The sequence below is a fragment of the Ixodes scapularis genome, unplaced genomic scaffold, assembly GCF_016920785.2.
Source record: "Ixodes scapularis isolate PalLabHiFi unplaced genomic scaffold, ASM1692078v2 PGA_scaffold6__148_contigs__length_123643588, whole genome shotgun sequence".
NCBI classification, from domain to species: domain Eukaryota; kingdom Metazoa; phylum Arthropoda; class Arachnida; order Ixodida; family Ixodidae; genus Ixodes; species Ixodes scapularis.
The window spans coordinates 1,770,197-1,792,785 of NW_024609881.1; the positions used below are offsets into that span (position 1 = coordinate 1,770,197).

Consider the following 22,589-nt stretch of genomic DNA (forward strand, 5'->3'; position numbering starts at 1 on the left):
TCTGGGATAAATTTCTGGACTTCATTTCTTGTCAAGATTGATGGCAGGAGGGTCAGCAATTGACAGCGTTCCCGTGGAGAGGCTGTGGTCGCAAAGGCGTGGCAAATGTTGTCCGCCCACTCGGTGCATGTGGAGCACTTTTGCTCCAACGACCCCGATGCCACGTTTATATATATATATATATATATATATATATATATATATATATATAGATATATAGATATATATATTTTTTTCCACAAAATAACAAGTTGCAATCATTGCGTCCCAACACAGGGTCACCCCGTGCCGAGCTTCGGATAAGGGGCTCGGTAGAGGAGCTGTATCCATTGCACCATTAGTATGATGCAAGATGTTTTTAATGGATATTAACCGCTAGAGAGAGTAAAATGACTGGGTAGAGTTTAAAAAAAAATAAAGAACGTTTTTTTTTGTTTTTTTTTTAAGTCACACTTAAAATATTTTTATTTTGGTGCGTGTCTCGTGTTTGCTTGCCAAAATTTCCCCAACCCACGCATATACAGATTTTAATTTCAGTTAATTTACTTCCATTAATAAGTAGCGTATTGACTTAAGATATGACTCTTCTGACTAAAGTATTTTCTAAGATACAGGCCTGCAAATTTGGGGGAAAACAGTCAAACGGCCGAAATTTATGTTTTTTATAATTTTATTTAAACATAATAAACAATAACAATATTTCTTTCGTACTGCTAAGTACACATATATTGTGCCTAAAAATTGTGAAACTCACCTAAGAGGTATAATTTCAGTTATTAATCACCAAATTTTGCCCCTCCGGCTACGAAAGGAAATGCGACTTTCCACTTCTACGTAATGTGCGACATTTTGAGCCTGACGATTTTTTTTTTTGGGTGCAAAGAATCTTGGTCTTTTTTTTTTATTTCGGACATTGTTAAATAACATATACAATTATAAAGCAAATTAAAAAGATCGACCAGCCACCCTCTTTTCGATCGTATTTGAAATCACCCTGTATGTTGTGTAATTTATTCTATATAATCCGCAATTTATTATAACGTGCAAAAGATGTGAAATACTATTACTTGCTATACTCGAATAACAAAAAAAAAACAAAAAAACTTTCCTCTCAATGTAAGAAGTCGCAATAACTGCGTCGCACCACGGGGGCAGACCGTGCCGAGCTTCGCAGAAGAGGCTCGGTAGAGGTGCTGTATCTATTACACCATCAATATAATGCAACATGTTTTTAATCTATGGTAACCCCCAAATAGAGTAGAATGGCTGGTCAGAGTTTGAAAAAAAATCGAGAACGGGTTTTTTTTTTTTAAATCGCCCTTGAAATATTTTTATTTTGGTGCTTGTCTCGTGTTTGCTAGCCAAAATCTCCCCACCCCGCGCTTAAATAAATTTGAATTTTAATGAATGTACTTACATTTATAAGTAGTGTATTTACATAAAATATGACGTTTCTGACTAAATTATTTCTTAAGATACAGGCCTGCAAATTTGGGGGAAAAACGGTCAAGGAGCCAAAATTGATGTTTTTTATTTAAATTTTAAAACAAACTATAGAATAACAATATTTTTTTTTTCGTATTGCTAAGTACATATAGATTAAGCTCGCCTAAAAAGTATAACTTCAGTTATTAATCACCAAAATTGCCCTCTCCGGCTATGCAAGCAAATGCGACTTTCCACCTCTTCGTGATGTACGATTTTTAGCGTTCGACGATTTTTTTTCTTGGTAAAATAATTCTGATTTTGTTTATTTTGGACATCGGAAAACAACATATAAAATTATGAAACAAATTAAAAACGTCGACCAGCCACCCCCTGTTCGATCTTATCTGAAATCACCCTACTTGAGCATTAAAGGGGCTAGGCTACAAATTTCTAACTGTTGTAAAATACTGCGTAGAATGAATCCTTCACGCTAATAACCTACGAAACAGACGTTCTTTTTATTCTCCAAGCAATGGTAGTCGCAGAAATTTAATACAGAAAAAAGGGGCAGCATTCATCCTCTTAACTCGCAGAAAAAACCGGCCACAGGACCTGGCGACACATGCACTTTTACAGTAGTGACCGAGTCCTTCAATACGCTGCTGGTCACAAAACGTTGTCGTAATGCTGTGGGAAACCATTGCATGCTGCCAAGAACGGCCGTGGTGCTGTCCTACTTTGGAGAGGTTCGACGGACAGCTTAAGGGGATATTGAAGCGAAACTTGAAATACACCTATTATGGTCAGAAATAGGTTTAATATGATCAATGATATCCGTAAATCATAATCGCGCTTTTGTATTTTGAACGGATGGCTATATTTGTCACCCTGAAGGGCCCGATTGAGCGCGCGCTCGAAAATCAGCCATCGGAGAGCGCGATGCGTCTTGGGATATTGAGCGCATTCGTGACGTCAATTGTGCCGGTAGGGAAAGGCTACGGCGTGGATGTAGTGGTTACGAGCGTTGCCACTCGGTGGCGCGTCGACGACATACGACCTAAAGCCCCTTGATAAAAGCGTTTTCTACAAGTACCGCCAACCATTGTTGTGGAAGCGCTCGAGACACGTGCCATGAGCGGGTGCTCCGCGGCCATTCGCTTCCAAGACCCGCTCATTTCAGGGCTGCGCCGCCATTTGCTTCCAAGGGCCGCTCGAGACATGGGCCTCGTGCACTCGCGCATTTGACGCTACTTGCAAGACGAGCGCAAACACATCGAGGGGCTTTAATACGACCTAGGGTGCCTGCATGTCTGTCTGTATGAGGGTGAAGACATTCATTGTTGCCTTGAATGTGCCAGCGCGTGACGCCCTCGCGCACTCGGTGCGTGACTTGGGCGGTAAAATGGCGTCTATGCATTAGCCAAAGCTACGCGCTCGAGCTGAGTGACACCAGATTGCACGCGCTTCAAAATGCGCAAAAAAAAACGATTGGGCGGAAAAATGACAGAGATGTCACCACTTAAGCAAAAGCGCGCGTGTGTATGAAGGCACTCAATACGACCTGTGACAACTTTTGTTTGCTTTTGCCGTTTGAGATGTGCAAGGGCTGCGCGCACGCTGCACTACGGCAAGTCGGCAACCACGACCATCTCGATGGCCGGCCAAGGTGGTTACCGTTGGGCCCATGAAGAAGTCGTAAGCGATGTCAGTGATATCAGCGAAGATGAGGACGATGCCTTCTCGGCCATGGTTGCTGATACAAGATTCGGGCTACAGCCCTACGTTTACGACCCTTCCGCTTCGTCGTCATCTGAAGCATCTGAAGGCGACGGGGACATGCAGGACACGCCACCAAGAGCCCGGCCGTCCCAGCGTGTCGGTACAGCCAATTGGTAAGCGTTTGAGATGTGCAAGGGCTGCGCGCACGCTGCACCACGGCAAGTCGGCAACCACGACCATCTCGATGGCTGGCCAAGGTGGTTACCTTTGGGCCCATGAAGAAGTCGTAAGCGATGTCAGTGATATCAGCGAAGATGAGGACGATGCCTTCTCGGCCATGGTTGCTGATACAAGATTCGGGCTACAGCCCTACGTTTACGACCCTTCCGCTTCGTCGTCATCTGACGCATCTGAAGGCGACGGGGACATGCCGGACACGCCACCAAGTGCCCGGCCGTCCCAGCGTGTCGGTACAGCCAATTGGTAAGCGTTTGTAGGTACACACATAATGGTTCGCGATTGGAAACTGCGACACGCATGGAAGCGGCTAGAGGTCGGTGTCGCACGGGTTTCGTCATGGTGCCCCATACGTAGTGCGGTAGTGCCCCGTCCGTGTATCTGCGTGCGCGTAAAAGACGCTCGTTGGCGTTTCTTTTTTTTTTTTTTTTTTGTACAAGCGGAGGTACTGTTTCGAGATAAGCTAACGGCAGCAAGCGTTCTAAATTCGAACCTGGCCTTTCTAATATACAGGCGGGCTCGTCTTGCACAGTTTCAGGCTGCATACTGTTAGCTTCGGCTTTGCCCTCTCGTAAGGTGAAACCGCAGCGGCTGCGCTAGCGCGAGACGGTAGCCTTGACTGCCTCGAATGGTGCTCTCGCTGCACGAGCGGTGACACGAACCGTGTGAAGCGTCCATGCTCTCGCGCACATTCCGAGGCGACGCCATGCACGCGCGCGCTGGAGTTTGGAATATACTACTAGATTACAGAACATAAGAGGCACAGCGTGCGACAGAAACAGTGGCGCAAGCCGCGAGGTAGCCACTTCGGCGAACGAGAGCACGCGCCAAACGCATCAATATCGAATAACTGCCCGAAGCCCTTCCGCAAAACAGTGCATAAATAGTAAAAAAAAAAAAATGTTTTTGCAGATTTTACTTTGAACGTTGTGCGTATGTTGCATGTTAGTTAGTGGCTTCCGCGAAGCCACGAACATGAATTACTGTGCTGGTGCCACTAGCAAGCTGTGTTGAGCTACAGTGTAGTTGAACGTTTATACCGGGTGTTCCAAAAGAAACTTCACACACTAAAATAGCTCGCAAAAATCAGAATCATACAGGACACCTTGTATGTTCACAGCCGGGCATTTCCACGTTCCTCGTTCTGGAAAGCGAGCAAAACACGTGCCATACCCATGCTCCCTGAAAGGGCATCAGCCAAAAGAAGCATTCTGCATATGTACAAGCCGGTGCAGGTAAAATTTAAATAGTGGTAGGCTGTAGATTGTCCCGGAAAAAGTGACTTCTGCACAAAGCTAGCTCAAAATTTAATTTAGGATTATTTTGGTTGTGCAGGTTACCTTGTGGACTTTCAAACCATAGCCTCATTTCTGAAATAAATAAGAACACAAGACTCCTCTGTATCTGCATGACAGACACCCACACAAACGACCAAGTCGCAAAGAACAATTAGCCGCTCGGTTGATCATTCCAATTTGAGTCCGCTGCGAAATGAGTCTTTGCATTGAAAATAGATGCGAGGAGTCATTTTGCGCTATACTTGGGTGGACTGGAGCTATTGATTGGCCCTAACCGTTTGATGAGATTTGGTCATCTACATCGGTGCCTGCCACAAAGATTTAGAGGAGTGTTGTCCTTATCTCTCAGAGAAACAGAGCTATGCTTTGAAAGTTTACATTGAAAGCATAGCTCTGTTACAACTAGAAGACACCCTTGGTGAAAATTTGAGCTAGCCACATGCAGAAGCCAATCTTTCCGGCGCAATTTAGCCTCCAAACTGTGGCTCTTCGTGTCCTAAAGTGAGATTCTCATGATCTGAAAAGCTCAAATTAAAATAGTTGGGACCAGACGCTAAGCTGGCTCATGAAAACATTATAGTGAGAGGCAGATGCAAGACACGATATATAAAAATAGTGGGCCTTGGTTTTCACTGTCAATGAGCATTTAAAAAAGTGTAATATCAGAAGGGAGCAAATCAGGTGGAAACGTAAGCTCGACCTTTAGATTTGTTAATTTTATTATTTTTTGCTGCACACTAGGTTTACCCAGTGTTAGTTCTGTCCGGGAAATTTTATTAAAATTTAGTCTCCTGGTTACCTTTCAGTACTAGCTTCATTCGTACAGGGTAGTGCAGCTGCCTAATGAAATGCCGAGCATACTGCTCTATGCGGTATCTGATCCACTTTCTCCGCTTGGTAGAAACGTTTGGTTGACACGAATTGAGATGGACACCTAAAAACTTTTGGTTGACAGGAATTGGAGATAGACACCGATGCCTTTTGAGCACTCTTAGTAGGTCCTTGTTGAACAAACTTTGAAAGCATTCAGCCTTTTAAAGTTTTGTGTAAAATATGTACTTTTGTATTTACATACAATATTTATGAATGCCACCCAGAATCTCTAAGCAAAGGTTATACCAACAGGTGCTCCTGCAACAGCAGCTGCCGACCGATGGAGACTGACCAAGAGTCAGTGCGCTGCCTCGAACTGCAGGATGTGAGGGAGCTGTGCAGCAATCAGGGAGTGCCTTGTATCACAAAGCACCCCCTGTTTGAGCTGCACTGCCTAAATAGGGATGTTTTGGAGCTGGAATACATCAAATTGCACTTCTACTGCCCCATCGACGCACAAGACAGAGGACCACAAGAGTATGTAGCTCCATTTCTTGTCAAACATTAAGGTCCAATTTTTTAACGCAGATTGTGTTTATACAACAGTTTTTGTGAATTTATAGACTAAGATTGGACCATTACAGGAATAGTGGTCCAATCTTAGTCGCATGACCACTATCCGTAGGGTCTTGTGACCATTGTCTGCGGGTTCGTTTGTCTCATCATCATGCTGGAAATAAGAGGGCAAACGGTGGTCAGATGTTTACATGACCATTACCTATTGTAAATGACCCCGCAGAACATGTGTTTGAGTGAGCTCAACATATTCTGTGCTTTTCCGATCTTTGTCGGCATGATCAAGCTGGCATTTTATTTCGGTTGGTACTCCTTCCGTTCCCAAATCCCACATATATACACAGTGCTACACAGTTCTTTTTGTTTCGTCCTCCTCAGTCCCTCGACTCACTCCAGCAGTTAGCACAAAAATTATGAGTTCTGAAATATGCATAGTCTATAGTTTTCAGAAAGGATAAGAGTGCAGCAGCAGCTGGAAGCTGTGTGAGCGCGCGTCTGGTATGAAAGGCACTGAAGACAGAGCTTTGACTGCACTGTTAACCTGTCTCCCACTTATTCCCAGACCAAATTTTGCCACATAGGTTAATTATGGAAGTAAATATATAGGGTGAATAATGCTTGCATCCACATTAGTTATGATCTCAATTTCAAGGTTATTAGGGACAGTATATTTGCCTTCAATGCTCCACCAAAAATATTTTTTATCATTCAACTCTTGACAATGTAATATTGTGTTTTATTTTCCGTGAAAAAATGTGTAACGGAGGTAGACCGAGGAAAAAAGCTGCATGATGCAGCTTGACAAGCCCTCGGCCTTCCATCCTTACATTTGACAGCAGCGGCACAGAAAACAAAACAAAAAGACAAAAATTAATGTAAAATATTCACAGAAAAAGAATACATACACACAAAGCACAGTTCAATACAGCAAAGTGTGACAATACATTTATGGTAGTATTATCTAAAACATGTAAAGATCCATAAGATAACACATTTGTCAAGTGACAGTGACAGAAATATGAATGAAAGAACTGTAAAACTACCTTTTGTCGATTAAAAAGAACAAAAAACAATTGATCATACAGATTGAAAAGATGAGCTTGTTCAAGCAAAACTCAATATAATTGAGTCCCTGTTATATCCAAGTCACTAAGAGCAGTCAGCTTTACAAAACCCCAGAACCGAGGAAAAAGTGAAGGGCAACAACACACAGGATTCGAAAGCAGCTAAAGCTTTATTAGACTACACTCTAAATAGCATCCCCTCTTCTGCCCTTGAATCCATACCCACCAAGAGGCTGAGCAGCCGCCGTCGCTTGTGTCACATTCCTTCAAGTCGTTTTCGTGCGTGGAACCTTAAACATCTATACAAGCCTGGAGGCTCATAGCCTCTGGACATGTGTCTAGAGACCATGTAGGGTGTGCAAAGTCCAGAGACTATATGCCAAGTGTTTATGCATGGAATCAAGTTGGTGTCATGACTGCCGGACACCGCTCGGCCTCTTAATGGGTGTAAAAGCAAGGACGGAAGGGGGATGCTACACAATGAACCAGCTGCACATGAGACTGCAAGTTGTCACAGGGTTTCATTAAGGTGAACATTAACAACCTTTCTTCTTTTTCAAGTCTTTAATAAGGGATGTCCAGTTTCCAAAACTACATAACAATAAGGTTGAAAACTTCGGAGTAACTGAAGATTGTTCACAGAACGTGAACAAGGTCTGAACGTGGAGGAGGCCTGACGTTAATAGAGATTGGCGTCTCTCTTGAAGCGGTCAACTGACCAGTGGATCATGATGTCTTTTTTTTTATTGCAGGAGGTACCGGTACACCGTCTACAGGCAATTTACGTGGTGGGTTTACCACATACTGGGACGTGGAAACAGGAAGGTGTTGCCGAGCTGCGTGGTATCGAGGATTCGACAGGAGTTCCCATCCTTTAACGGGAGATACGTAGGCTTCCGCCAATAAACAATATTGAACACCTGAAAAACTCATTTATATACTTTATTTGGTACACAGCCTAGAGGCAATTTACATAAAGGGTCTACCACATACTGGGACGTGGTAACACGGAGGCGTTGCCAAGCTGCGCGGTAACGAGGATTCGACGGGAGATACCTAGGCTTCCGGCAATAAACAATACTGTAAACCTGAAAACTCATTTATATACTTTATCCAGTACACAGCCTAGAGGCAATTCACGTGGTGGGTCTACCATATACTGGGACGTGGTAACACGGAGGCGTTGCCAAGCTGCGTGGTAACGAGGATTTGACGGGAGACACATAGGCTTCCACCAATAAGCAATACTGGACGCCCGAAGAACTCATTCACATGCTTCATCACTTCCAACCCCTTTGAAGCCACTTCCATCACTAGGAGGTAGCACATGTCACCAATCCCCATGTTAAACAAATGAGCACAGGATTAGACTGCAGTGTATAGTGTTTGAAAGGATTACACATGTGAACCAAGAAGGAGATTTGTCAGACATGCACGTCTGCCATGTTTTGCAACTTCTATGCTTTCTATCGTGGCAGGATGGTGGTTGGTCTCAAAACCTAGAGCTTTCTGAAAGGATGCAGCTTGCCTTAGACTCAAAGGGATGCAAACTAAAATTTGGAGTTAATAAAATTAGGGTGCCTTCCTGTGCGCTTTGCTTAGGGTGATGACATCAAGCCATTTTGTTACTTGATTTTTCTGTTTTTTGCTTTGAGTGCGTGCCGTATCGAGCTCGTAGCTTCGCCTGTGCTGCTGCACCATTTTGTTCCCCGCTATTTGTATTTCCATGAGCGCGCACCATCGGCATCGAGTACTACAAGGGGTGCACGAATGCACCCTACATAAAATAAGGCAGGAGCGGTAGCTGACACGCAGTGTACAAATAATGAATGTCCATCAGAGATAACACGTGAGCAGCTTACATTTTTGCGTGCTTTGTTTGTGGGTAAAACGAAGCTTTCATTCCTTTTTCTTTAGGTAAAAATACAACCACAATCAGCATTCCAGGTATATACAGTAATCAATAACATGGACTGCTGTGATTGTTCCTTTCCTTGCTTTTCTCTCTCATTCTTCTATTCAGCTGGTACCTTCAAAAAGGATAACATGAACATTCATTTGAGCTAAGGGTGCATCTAATGCCAAATGCGGTGGAAAAATGAACCACATCTCAGCGTAGGTCAATTCCTGAATACGGCAGCCATGAGGCACCATTGTAAGGCAAGAAAAAATGTGACCTTGTCTAACGCTGTCTGTGTCTTAGATCCCTAATCTAAGACATCTCTAAAATTGAGTGAGAGAGAGATCCTGCCTTATTCACATTACTTGTACTCAACATTGCTGCAACGTGTCTAGGTGTGACGGGAGAGAAAAATTCCCCCAAACACGGGCAAAATTATGCACCTGGTCTATTTTGAATGCATTTTGCATGGTGTTCGAAACTTACTTTGTTGACAAATATATTGGTTTCCTGTTTCGTTCGCATGAAAAAAATTTGACCAATGTGGGTTTGCTTTTTCTGAGGAAAATAACTGTTTGAATGAGGCAACATATGTCGGGCAAAACGTGACAATGTTGCTATCTTTAAGGCTGATGTGCATATTAGTTAACCCTTTAACCACCCAGCCCGAGCTGTATTCGTCATGAAAAGTTGTACCAGTATCGCCGATGACGAGTCACACTCGTCCAGCTACAATGATGGTTTGCTTTCACTGCCAAACACAAGACAGGTTCGTCCATCGGCTTTAGTTTCAATTTTCAATACAGGAGGGCAGGAGAGGTCGCGCAAATATAGCGCGTTTTGGCCTTCGACGTGTATCTAGCCTTGCAACAGTGATCAGAAATGGCAGCACGCTTGAGTGATGCCGGTCACCTGGGAACCTCGGAAACGGGCTCTTTCTTGCGGCAGTTCGAACAGTAGCAACGATGAAGACATCGAATTTGTCTCTGAAAGTGAGTCGGACATGGATTTTTGAATACGAAACGGACTTAGACGACGACCAAAGTAACGAAGGGGACGACGCGCTGGGTAGTGTTGGGGTGTGGCAACGCATAAACACTGAAAACCCACCACTCGTGCCTTCGAGGTTTCAGTTTTGTAAATAATGTATATATAGTGATTGCTATATACACGAACTCATCTTTGTTACGTCACGCCGCGTTGGTGGCGCGTCGGACGCACTTCCGGTCCGGGGCTGTGGGCGGAAATGCCCATGTTAGACATGTATTCCTGCGTTGTTTTGAAAGGAACCAGACAAAAACCTGCCTTCTCGTCAAAATGCTGCGGCCGGGGTTGTACCAAAAGTGTCGAGAAAGATTTGAAGGTCAGTTTTCATGCGCTCGGTTCGTCCGAGAACGTGGATATGTGCCGTGAAAATCGAAAACCAGACGGCCGTCGGACCACGATTGCTTGGGCGAAAAGCATTTTGGGTTGAATTCATGGATACTTCTGGCCATCAAATGTATTTGTGTTTTGTTCCAAAATGAACGCCGGAAAACCGTCAACTTGTACGGACCAACTGCGCAGTACGTTCAGTGCGTCATTAAGTTCAAACGGCCGCCTGATCGTTCGAACTGTCGTCTGCTCTTTCAAACGTTTCTGCTTGTCGTCTGCTCTTTTAGAGGACACCGGCCCGTAGAACAAACGTAGGCCCGGTACTTGCGATAAGAAGTAAGTGCAGGCCTCAAAAGACTTAAGCTTGAAGGTTGGTAAGCAGGCTGGACGTGAACAGTAGATACACAGATATGTTGATCATTGTTACCACTGGCCATCACCGACTTGTTATGCCTGATTCACTTGGTTAGATTCTGCTTGCGATTTTCAGTATCGACGTCGACACCTCAGCTACGGTTCACGCTTTTGCAGTCCGAGCGACGTCGCTACTGAAAATTGCGAGCGAAATCTCATCATGTGAAACAGGCTTTAGCGTAGATTCTGCGGCGTCCACTCGGAATGAATCGCCGCATGTCAGATGATTCACGCGAAGTTTTGCGGAGTAACGAGCCTCGGTAATTTCGCTGACGCCGCTCAAGTAGTCAGACATCGTTAGGAGCACGTAGAATCAAGAAACACCAAAAAGAGCGCGGGGACTCACACCGACGCTGACAACATCGCATTTCGATGGTTTGTTTGTGGGCGACGGCAAGCTTCTTGCCCACACCCCCGTCGTGCATGCGCGGCGCCGGTGGCGTCTGCTAGAGCGCTCCGGGCGCTCCGGTTTGTTTGTAAACATGAGTAGGTGTATACGCATACATCGAGCTCGCACCTTTACATTAGTGTTGCTGGTCAGGAAGTTTGTTTGCTTTGTGTGTCCATGGACGAAATATAAGCTTTTATCAATCACTGTTTTTCTTAATATGCCTGAGTACGGGAGGTAAAACTCGAAGGCGCCGTTGAAAAGCTAAGTTTGAGCACACTTCTTATCTCTTATCTGTACTGCCCCGCAGCACTGCACGAAGTGAAGTTTCCACCCACTTGCATTCCACTAATATTTAACAATCCTATGCCCATAATGTTATCCTGCAATCATATAGGCACATTTGCACGTACAAACCGTTTTAAGAGAGCACAAGTCGAGCACTTGTGTGAAGAATGTCGCACAGTTTGCCGGAAGTGCGCTAGGCGATCGGGAACCCCTGTGCAGTGTGTCAAACAAACAAAATTGTTCAAATCGCGTTTGATGGTTGCTAATGGCCGTAATATTTGTTACGTGTTTGCTCTCTTTTTGACTGAGTATGCCGAGATAATTTCAGACACACCGTTCAGGCACAGATCTGGGGCGTCAGTTAAAGCTCGTCCAAAAAGGCTTCGTGAGGAGTAGGGGACGCTTGTTAGAGCCTCCGTCGTAGCTAGCCCATTTCAGCGTTTGCAAAAACTGCATTTCCTATCAGCATAAACCTTGAGTGGGATGTATATGATGACACGAGGAAGACATGATGGTAATTTTTGTGCAGTAGCAAGGTCGAATTTATTGAGTTTCCTTGAAAGTTCATGCGTCAACGCTGGGCTCAACTTTGGTACTCCTGCGAGTATGCGGCTTGCTTTTCGCTAAATGAAGTAACAAGAAGCGGACGTTTGGCAAACAAAATATGTGTAAGGCTCAAGGTGACAACATTTCAGATGTAGTTCACTGGTACTAGACGGGATTATTGAAATTGAGCTCAAAGATGCACCCGTGGCGTGAGGTGTCTGAGGCACGTCTTGCTGCGTTTGTATACGCACGCACAATATCCGGTGCTTCGGGAACGAAGGAAAGGGCCCCGGTCTTTGTTTTGTATCACTCGAGAATGAATGTATTGTACGTTCGTGAAAAGTCAGACAATTAGAAACGCCAGCAGCGCATTCGGTCACGGGGTGATAGCATGACATGAAGCTGCTCAATCGAAACCGGTGGCCAACTAGTTCCCAGAGTGCACTGCATGGTATTTCGCCGCATTGGGGCGCTTCGATTTTGGAAGATGTCTATTGGGACAGAGACAAACCGCTACGCGGTCCCGCATTTCTCAGCGCGGGGTTCTTCATGGAAACCGGTGGACAGCAAAGAGATGATGGTGTTCCTTGCGCTAATACTTTTGCAAGGAATCGTTGGCAAACCGCAGGTTGAGATTATTTGTTAGCACTAGTACGGAGAAAGGTCTAGGCACTTATCTTTTGTTACGGTGCGTATGTTTAAATAAATACTGCACAGTTCATCATGTGTTATTCTCCCCGCAGGGGGCACCTGTGAAAGCAGGTGTTTAGAGAGTGGCGTCTCTACGGACCGCGAGCCATGCGGGTTCGCCCGCCCACGTATGGCTGTGCGTGGCTTTCCCGTGTCCGGGGAAAAGGGCATCCTGGTAATTGAGCCGAGCCCGGGGTAGGTTTGGACCCTTCGGGGCCCCCCGGGTGAGGCAATACACCACTTCGGCCCCTGCTTCTCATAGACGGGAGTCCTGGTAAGGCCCGGCCAAGATGATTCAGTCTAGTCGCCACTTCTACTATCCCCTCTCTACTTTCACCCTTGTCTTCTCCTCCTTTTCACTCTTCTCATTTCTCTTCTTCCCTTTTCAACGCCTTTGGCGGCAAGGGCTAACCTTGGGTGGCGACAGACACCTTGTCCAGAACCACTCTTGGTTATAGAGACTGGGCAGCACTAATAGCGTAACGTCTTCAGCCACGCCATTCTTGTTATGGAGCGTTACCTATTCCCTTGTTGGGCGCGGTGGTGGGCGGTGCACCAAGGTTTCCGAAAACCCTCCCCCTTCATATGGGTTCTCAAGCTAAAAAACCTTTTGATCAGGCACCGAAAAGGGTCCGCACCGAAGCACTAAAGATAGAAAAACCAACATACACATTTTCAAAGTTCCCCAAGTTTCTTGTCATGCATTCTGAGGATGAAAAACCGCTTGGCAAGTTGTCCCCTTTCCTCATTTCAAAAGTTCTTGAAGGAGTGATTGGGAAGAACTACAATGCAAAAAAGATGGCATCTGGTGATCTCCTAGTGGAGATACACAGTAAGCAACAAAGTGATTCACTATTAGCGCTAAACTGTGTGACTGATTACAAAATCACTGTCACACCTCATAGAACACTTAATACAATTCAAGGGGTGATCTCAGAAGACGACCTGCTCGAGTGTACAGAAACCGAAGTAGTTGAGGGCCTTTCTACACAAGGGGTAATCGCTGCTCGGCGTATTACCCTTCGCCGCGATGGTGTTGAACGAAAGATGAAACACATCATCCTCACATTTGAGTCAACCACACTTCCTGAAGTTGTGAAGGCAGGATATCTCCAGTGCCGCGTCCGCCCCTATGTGCCAAACCCTCAGCGGTGTTTTAAATGCCAACGGTTTGGCCATGGGTCACGGAACTGTCGAGGAAGTGACACTTGTGCCAAGTGTTCTAGCAAGGAGCACGTGGCTGATGTGTGCGAGAATGAGCCCCACTGTGCTAACTGTAGCGGTAAGCACCCAGCGTACTTCCGATCCTGCCCATTATGGAAACAGGAAAAAGAAATCCTCACCTTAAAGGTTACCGAAAATATTTCATACGCTGATGCAAAGAAGCGTTTCGCCTTTGTATCCAAAGGCTCTTATGCCGAGGCCGTACGCAGGGGACCGGTACGGCCAATGGTTTCGACGGGAACGCAGACTTCTACGGACAGTCTGCGCCTCCCGTCGAGGTCTCCGTCCTCGGGAGCGGTGCCAGTGACACCGCTTTCGAACCGTAAGGTGGATGCTGCCTCTTCTGCATCCACCTCAGGGCAGGGGCTGACCCCCCCTGCTCCACCTGGCCCTTTGGCCCCTAAGGGCCGAGGCCTACCCCCTCGCTCCTCTGCTCCCCAGAGGAAGCCCGGTGAGACGTCAAAGCAGTTGGCCCCTAAGGGTCAACCGACGACATCACCGGAAGAGCCCATGGAAGAGTGTGGGCTCAGATCCGACGACGAGGCTATCCTCTCGGGATCGGAGTCCTCCCTCGCTGCTCCCACTACCTCTAGTGGGAAGCAGAATGACTGCGCGAAAAAGAAAAACGCTCCGCGCATAAAAATTTATTTTAAACCCTAATAACCTTTTTTTACCCATTTTTGCAGTTTATAAGTTAAAGTTTATTTTAATTTTGGCACTGCTATGACTAAACAATTAGGTATCATGCAGCGGAACTGTCGCGGCCTTCTTCGTAATATTGATGACGTTAATTTTTTTCTCGATGAGCATCGTCCTGTGGCACTCTGTTTGCAGGAAACCCATCTGACCGACAAACACACACAGGTCTTACGCCGGCACCAGTTATTTAGGAAGGATCGCCTTTCTCCTAGCCCTTCTGGAGGTGTCGCAGTTGTAGTGCGGAGCGGGGTTGTGTGTGCTCAGGTTCCTCTACAAACACCACTCGAGGCAGTAGCAGTTCGCGTTCTCCTTGACCGACTCGTCACCCTCGTCTCTCTCTACCTGCCACCCAACGTTCCACTGCAGCTCCACGAGCTACAAAGACTCATAGATCAGCTGCCTGAGCCTTTTTTAATTCTAGGTGGTTTTAACGCCCACCACCCTCTGTGGGGTAGTGTTCGTCAGGATTCCCGTGGTGGAGTTTTAGAATGACTTTTATTATCCTTCGGGCTCTGTCTTCTGAATAAAAAGGAGCCAACGTTTTTTAGTGCTGCTCATAACACCTTTACATCAATAGACCTTTCCATATCATCATCAGCTTTACTTCCATGCTTTTCATGGAAGGTTCTAGATAATCCATTTGGCAGCGATCATTTCCCCATTATTTTAGAAAGTTCAATACCCCTTCCTTCGCTTTCGACCCGCCTTCCCAAGTGGAAATTAGAGAAGGCTGACTGGGCTCTTTTTGGTTTAAATGCCGTACTGGATCCATCTCTTTTTCGCAGTATGTCCCCCGAGGAGGCGACGGTGTTTGTCACTGAATGTCTAATTAATGCTGCTGCATCTTCTATTCCGCAAACATCCGGCATCCTACCCCGGAGATGCAAACCCTGGTGGAATGAGGACTGCACAGTCACTCGCAGGAAACAGAACAAGGCATGGGGTATATTTCGCCGTTATCCCACTGCTTTGAGCCTGATTGAATTTAAAAAATGTAGGGCCAAGGCACGTTGGACACGGAAACAGGAAAAGAGGACATCATGGGAAAATATATATATCTTCTCTAAATAGCTTTGTCCCAGTTAAAAAAGTTTGGGATTGCCTGCGGAAAGTTCGAGGAGATTACCAATATTTCCGAATTCCTGCTTTCTTCCCCCTCTGTATCGCTGAAAGATCAAGCAAATGTTCTTGGGGAGCATTTTCATCTTATTAGTAACTCCTCTAATTTTAGCGAAAAATTCAAGAAGTTCCAGTCGACTGTTGAAAAGCAGCCCATCTCGATGTCGGAGGGTGGTTCATTTTTTTACAATAGACCATTCACAATGTGTGAACTCAAAGTCGCTCTTGGTGCAAAGAAGCAGTCTGCACCAGGGCCAGACAGTCTCCACTATGAAATGTTGAGGAAACTGTCCCCTGATCTATGAACGGTCTGTTAACTTTCTTTAATCATCTACGGCAATCTGCTGCCTTTCCTCGTTGCTGGAAACATGCCCACATAATCCCTTTTTTGAAACCTGGGAAAGACCGTTCCATTCCTACGAGCTATCGTCCCATCGCACTCACAAGTTGCTTAGGGAAGACTTATGAGCGACTTGTGAATCGTCGTCTTGTCCATTTCTTAGAGACTGAGAATTTTTTTGACGTAAACCAGTGCGGCTTTCGGGAGGGACGAGCGACCACCGATCATTTGGTTCGCCTAGAGACCGCTATACGTGAGGCATTTGTACACCGGCAGCATTGTGTCTCGGTGTTTTTTGATTTACACAAAGCATATGATACCACATGGAGGTATGGAATACTTCGTGACTTGTACAACTGTGGTGTACGGGGCCGCATGCTTCAGTGCATACAGAGCTTTCTCAGCGAAAGTACCTTTCAAGTCCGATTGGGCTCCACACTTTCAGATGTTTTTTCTCAAGAAAATAGTGTTCCTCAAGGAGGAGTGTTGAGCGTTACCCTCTTTGCTGTAAAGATTAACAGTCTAGCTAAGGTTATGCCATCATCAGTAACTTACTCTCTATATGTGGATGATGTGCAAATCTCTGTGTCTTCCTGTAACCTCTCCAGTTGTGAACGACAATTGCAGCTTACAATCAATAGAATGTGTAAGTGGGCAGACGAAAACGGCTTCAAATTTTCTCCTGAAAAAACAGTCTGTGTTCCTTCTTCATTACGCCGGGGATAGTCTCTTGATCCTTCCTTGCATCTTAATAGCATTGAAATATCAGTCCAACAAGAACACAAATTTTTGGGTGTTATTTTTGACAAGAAACTTACCTTTGTACCCCATCTGAAGAATTTGAAACGGAAATGCTTGATGTCATCAAGCATCCTAAAAGTGCTGTCGCATATGTCGTGGGGTGCTGATAGGCGCTGTTTTCTACGACTGTATAACTCCTTAGTTCGATCCCGCCTCGACTATGGTGCAGTAGTATATGGGTCAGCGCGGCCATCCGCTCTTAAGATGCTTGACCCAGTACACCACCTTGGACTACGACTTTCTACAGGTGCATTTCGCACATCTCCTGTGAAGAGTTTGTATGCTGATACGCATCGAATGTCCCTTGAAAAACGGAGGCAGTACCTCAGCGTCTCTTATGCTTACAAAGTATTTTCAAATCCAAAGCATCCCTCCTACAGTGCCCTTCATGCTTGCAGAAGTTCACAGCTTTTCGAAAACAAGCCGAGCATTGTTAGACCATTAAGCCTCCGTTTGCAAAGTACTTGTCAATTCCTTAATATCCCCCTCCATGAGATTCCCTTGCTTAAAAACACTCATAGGGTTGCCCCATGGGATATTCTGCCGATTTTCTGTGACTGGTCACTTGCAAAATACAGTAAGAGGGTCATTTCATCACAAATCCTCCGGCAGGAGTTCCTCTCCTTGCAACAAAAATATGCAGACTACCTGGAGTTTTATACAGATGGGTCCAAATCGTCGTCTTTTGTAGGGTGTGCTTTCTATTCCGCCTCCTACAGCAAAGCCACACAAGTTGACTCTAGGGCAAGCATTTTCACTGCAGAGCTTTATGCTATTTTACTAGCGGTCGAACACATACTTGACAATAGTATAATGAAAGCTGTAATTTTTGTCGACTCACAAAGTGCCTTATTGGCTGTGTCCTCCCTGATGTCCACAAAGAACCGCCTTGCACAACATCTACATGGTAAGACCAATAGCGCCCTGCGACGCGGTCGGGACATTAAATTCTGCTGGGTGCCAAGCCACGTTGGGATTTTGGGCAATGAAGAGGCGGATAAATTGGCCGTGTCTGCCCAAGGCTCGTCTATAACATTCAACTGCCTACCTTACCAAGACTTGAAACCACTTCTGAGGAAATCTATTTTTCTCAAATGGCAGCTGGAATGGGATACGGAGAGCAACAACAAACTTCACATTATCAAGCCCGTTCTGGGCGTTTGGGAGAGCTCTTACAACAGGGAACGTCGTGTGGAGGTTCTTTTATGCCGTCTAAGAATAGGTCACTCCCGTGTGACACATCAGTATCTGCTTCGTGGTGAGGATGTTGCACTATGTGAACATTGTGGAGAGCTTCTGACCGTGTTGCACATTTTGTGGCATTGTTCGTCCCATCAACCACTCCGTCAATCATGTTTTCTCGAACTTTTTAGGGACCATCTCCCATTTCATCCCTCTTTTTTGCTTGGTGATAAACCTTTAGTTCCATTCAGCCGTGTCTTATACTTTTTAAAAAAACTGGATATTTATATCATTTGTAAATATGTAGCCTCAAAGTAAACTTTTGTTATAATATGCTCGAAATATGTTAAGTTTGGCGCATTATGGCCCTCGTTGCTGCTGCGCCAATAAACTCCTAATAATCATCATCATCATGTGTTATTTTATTACTCTTACATGCACTGAGGAAATGCTTCCATAAAAATCAACTTTTCCTTTTAAAAGTTTTGTGTTAATACCAATCAGAAACCAATCAAGTAATGCATTTGCAAAATCAGAACGACATACGAAAAAATATGTGCAAATAAAAAAATTTGGGAAAGTTTGTATATTGTTTTTGAAAATAACTTGGTGGTTAAAGGGTTGAGTCTTGTGGTTGCTTCATAGCTATTTACTTGTCGTCCCATTGTTCACAATGGCCTGTATGCACAAAATAAGACGAGTACGTATGGTGTGCAAATGATATGATGAAAGCCCTTGGATAGGAGTAGCGACAGCATCACTCCGTTCGCTCTGCCGCCTGCATTCGAGACGTCCAAAACGACTTGCTAGAAAGGAATAATCTGTACAACCAGTACAGGGTACGAGTGATTCTTTTTTATATATTATCCTGCTGAGGCACTTTTTTTACCCCACTTGCTGTCTCGTTTTGTACCAGGGTTCGGGACAAAATGAGGTATTTGCTACTTATCATTACTGATTAATAGATTGCGGTTCTATTTACTCGAATAAACAGGCAGGACTTTCTAGATTGATGCTGTCTGGAAATCGACCCGCAAATTTGTGCCTTAATTTGTGCCACCTCACGTTTTGCTCCGTCCTTCCAGTTTCTTTCATACCTAACTGTACAGAATTAGGTTGGCAAGAGAGGATCTGTGCTTTGTTAAAAATAGACCGATCTCACCAAGCGTTCCGCGCATGCGTGACGCCGCCATAACTTTAGTTCACAGAAGGAAAACGGCAGTGGACGATAGGGGTCGTGCCGTCTCGTGCTGCACACGCGCAGAGCTCCAGCGAGGTTGTCGCACGTGCAGAAAGACTAAAGTTCTCTTAATGCATTGCGGCAGCGGTGGCGTAGTCAAACTGGCTGGTGAGATCGGTCTATTTTTAAAGCTAGTTTTGACGCTTGCCAGTAGAAGGTCAGATGTGCAGTACAAGGTCACGCTTCACCCAGACGCGAGACCATTCACAATCATAGACTCGAGACGGGTATCCCTACTTCTCTTACCCAGAGTGCAACAAGAATTTCAATGCATGCTACACATGGACGTCATCGAAAGAGTCGACCAGGCCACAGCATGGTGTGTACCTATGTTAGCTGACAGAAAGAAAGATGGTTCCCTTCAAGTCTGCATAGATTACAAGCAAGCAAACAAACAGCTAGTGAGGGAGTGCATCTTCACGTCGACAGTGGAAGAGAACTTTCCAACGTTCGCAAAAGCAACAGTTTTCACCAAACTAGATGCCAGTGCTCGCTACCAGCAAACATCGCTAGCTCCAGAGTTGAGAGAACTGACAACTTTCATCACACAAGTGGGGCACTTTCAGTTCAAGAGACTCCTGCTTGGCATTGTGACAGCGCCAGAACTCTTCCAGCGGGAGATTTTGTGGATCCTAGACAGAATCTAGAGAACAAGGGAGAGCATGACCAAAATCTTAAGTTTCTACTCCACCGCCTCCACGACGTCGGAGTGAACTTGCACCACGCAAAGTGCGAGTTCACAAAAGAGTCGGATTTCATGACCCCATCGTGGACTTCAATAGAATTGCAATGGACCTCCAGCGTAACGGAGAAGTAGAGAGCGGTGAAGGTTGGACAGAACCTGCTTAAAACCCACTGAACTGCTGTGGTGTCGGAAGGGTTCTCCCCTACAGTGCTGCTTACTAGGAGGAGCGCACGCTCTACGCTTCATACTGCACCGACTACCCTAATGCCTCGCGGGCACCACTCCAAGAGCGGCAGCAACACAAGAGACGAGAGATGAGAAAGGCATCTAGCATACATTGCGAGACCGGCAGCTACTCCCCCACTCAGGGACGTGGGTTTGTGCCAGTGTGACCTTGCAAGGACTTGTACAAAGCCAGGCCCTAACTTTCATCTTGCTACCTGTTAAACCATGACTGGCGTTGTTGCACCCGTGCCTGTTTGTCGGCACACTCATGCACTGGACAGGAATGAAGGTGCATCCTGGCTGTGCAGTTCAATGACGGCAGCATAGAAGGGCATGGTCTTGCACAGGTCCAGCACAGCTGCCATCTGCTCCCCTACATACTCTGTAACGAGACATTCGAAAACGTTAAAGAATCTGCACCAGTTATGTATAAAAGAGCGCTGGCATATACCGTATGTGCAGCCAGCTTTGTGCGGAGCAATCAAAGCCCCCTTCTTCGCTTTAGGGAACTTGATGACCCAGACGAGCTCCCCATCCTTCGTCACTGCCTGGGGCCTTCCTGCGTTCTCATTATAATGCAAGGCTGCAAGGAAGGTCCTGAAAATGAATGCATGATTCAGAAACACCCAAAAGAAAAATGACTTGACTTTCGTACACACCTTGCCTTCATGCTGCGGAAGCTGTAGTGCATTAGCGTCGGTGCAAACTGCAACAGGGTGCTATGGAAACACTCCGTTGCAAAGGTCTGTGCTGATGTGGATAGCCGAGGGATGTCCCGTACGAGGTGTGGGGAAAGGACAATATCCCGCAGCTTCTGATGAGCAGGCGATCCTACAACAAGTGTGTGAGACATGATAAATTATGACCTTGTGCATTTTAAGCATCACAGATGTGAGATCCTTACCTTCCTCTAGCCACTTCTTATGTAGCTCTTGATGCTGGCACTCTGGGAACAGAGGATCACGGTGGGAGTGCACATCTGCCACGTGCGCCACCGGGGATTTCCACTTGGAAAGGATGAGGTCCTGGTCCTCAGGACTCGTCCGCGCAGACCACTACAGGTGGTTGACCACCGCCTTGGTCCAGGAGCTCAGCTCCTCCAGGTGCCGCGACTTCCCAGCCGCAACCAGCTTCTTCTTGATAGCTGAAATGAAATGTTGCAAGCCATGTAAAGATGAGGCAACTATGGCCGTAGCAGGGCCAGTAGCCTCTCTTAAAAAGTGGGTGCCGCCTGGAATCTGTCCACACACATTTCATACATTTCAAAATATCTTAAACCAGCCGTAGCAGCAATTGCAATTAGTGTTCTTAATATGGGAGCAATCAAAGTGTCAATTAAATTATTATTGCTCCGGCTCACTTCAAATCGCCATACGTATGAGCATTTATTTCCTACTGCATTTGCTTTCCCAGCTGCTAGGTTCACAAATCGGCACTCTATTTCATTTTGGAACGAGTTTGGAGGTGGCAATTGTGCATGATGCACAGTCAAGCGTACACGCTCAACTTTGCTGCTTAGTACCGGTGCGCTCCAACCAGTACTTTAGGCGGAGAGACTGTTTGAGTAGCTCAATGGGCTTGCAAATTCTGCACACCCTTTTCGTTTGCCATTTTTTCATTACGTCTCTGTATCAGTTATCCAGTTGAAGGTAAGCTCCTAAGAAAGAAACAGTTTATTTATGTTGGTACAGTCGTATGTTATTAATATAGACGTCTCCATTCCCCAGACAAATCATCTATTATGTGAGTCATCCATACCGAAGCAATGTCAAAAACCAACATTAAGTAACAATACTGGTTAACAATACTGCTTGGTGGGCTTGGCAGCAGCACAACCGGCAGCATGCTCGGCAACCCATTTTGTTTCCTGGTACAGGTCGTATCAGTGCTACTCGGACACCAAACGGCATCGTATGGCTGCTTTCAAGCGACAAGTCCCGATAGGAACGACGGGCTTGGCTCCGAATCTTCTGCTCTGGGCGATCGCTGCGTCATCGTCGAGCCTTTCGTGCCCCTCATCAGCGAGTCTTCGTTTGTGTCGACATGGGTGACGTCCCATCACGTGGTTCGCCTGAAAGCTACAAGAGCGCCAGCGACACCGGACTCTCTCAGTGGGCTTGGCGGCAGCACAACCGGCAGCATGCTCAGCAACCCATTTTGTTTCCTGGTACAGGTCATATCAGTGCTACTCGTACACCAAACGGCATCGTATGGCTGCTTTCAAGCGACAAGTCCCGATAGGAACGACGGTCTTGGCTCCGAATCTTCTGCTCTGGGCGATCGCTGCGTCATCGTCGAGCCTTTCGTGCCCCTCATCAGCGAGTCTTCGTTTGTGTCGA

General features: G+C 45.8%; 1 pseudogene; it reads right to left on the minus strand.

Moving 5' to 3' along the window:
• Nucleotides 1-20,461: 20,461 nt before the first annotated feature.
• On the minus strand, nucleotides 20,462-21,869 carry LOC115311319 (annotated as a pseudogene).
• Nucleotides 21,870-22,589: the final 720 nt, after the last annotated feature.